Raw genomic sequence first — 1286 nt, 5'->3', positions numbered from 1 at the left:
GAGGGTAACTACAGATTTACAATATTTACAGGCCAATTTAAGAAAAAATAACATTTATTGTTTTTTTTGTTTTTTTTCCCATTAACTGTATTAGTGACATATTATAATCAGGATCTCTTCACAGATATTCAAATGTTGTATCTTATTGAATGAATGCAACATTAAAGGAGTTGCAGCTTCTCCTGTTATGACATCATCACTGTGATAGGAATACATACTGAAGTTGGTTTTGATAATACAATCGAAGCTGATTAGGAAAAATCTCTTTTATGTAGTGAGCGCCGCCTTCCGTCTGCCCATCACTTCCACCAACTTCCTGGACTCCCCAGTGTGCTTTGCGTCTCTTTTCCTGCTGCTTGCTGAGATTCCATCTCCATTCCTCAAGACTACGTATCCCATAATGCATTGCTTCCAGCAAGCAATGATGATGTTACATTGCTCAGACGTTACATTACATTACATTTCAAACTTGTAGGTGGATCTGGTTATTAGGATAGAACTTATGGAAATTCAATACACAAATCCAGATTTTTTTTTTAGTTTTTGACCAGAGAGACCCTTTAATGAAACATTTTTGAAAAGAAGGAATGTCTATTTTTTTAGGTGGAGAGCTGGGATCAGATAGCAGACCCTGGAATGGCCTTACTTGCCCTCCAGCATCTCAAAGATCCAACCTATTCCTTCCGTGTCCTATTTGTGCCAATTTTCTGCTTCCCTCGAAGGGAATTGTTCCTGGGAGACTTGACCATCAGATGTCACTCCTACTTTCCAGTATGGAGAAGCATGTGACTCACTCCATGTGACAGGGCTGGGCCAATCAGACCACAGCCCTTCCCTGGAGGAAATACATAGACGAGCATTGCTATCCTTTTGAAAATGCTGGTTCATCTGGCCGTTATGCCTATCCAATTTCTTCAATACATTGCGAGGCAAGCATGCAGCAAGTAAAGCTCCTTATCGGCAATAGGAGGAACGGAAGTAACAGCAAAATACAGTCACTGAGCAGTACTACTATGTGAGGTCATATTGACTGCAGTATGTAGGAAGCAGAGATGGCATGCAATGTGTAATGTACAAACATCGGCTGCAAAACTATATTTAGAAATGTGATTTTGAAAGCAATATTATATAGACTAACATTATTTCCGTTGATACAATCTTTAAAAAAAAAATGTATATAATAATATATAATAATATACATTATTATGATTATTATTGTTGTTATTATTATGATTATTATTGTTGTTGTTGTTTTTATTGTTATTATTTAAATCAATAAATAATAG

The sequence above is a fragment of the Nanorana parkeri genome, unplaced genomic scaffold, assembly GCF_000935625.1.
Source record: "Nanorana parkeri isolate BGI_ZX_2015 unplaced genomic scaffold, ASM93562v1 scaffold1586, whole genome shotgun sequence".
NCBI classification, from domain to species: Eukaryota; Metazoa; Chordata; class Amphibia; order Anura; family Dicroglossidae; genus Nanorana; species Nanorana parkeri.
This window is presented reverse-complemented; position numbering follows the sequence as displayed.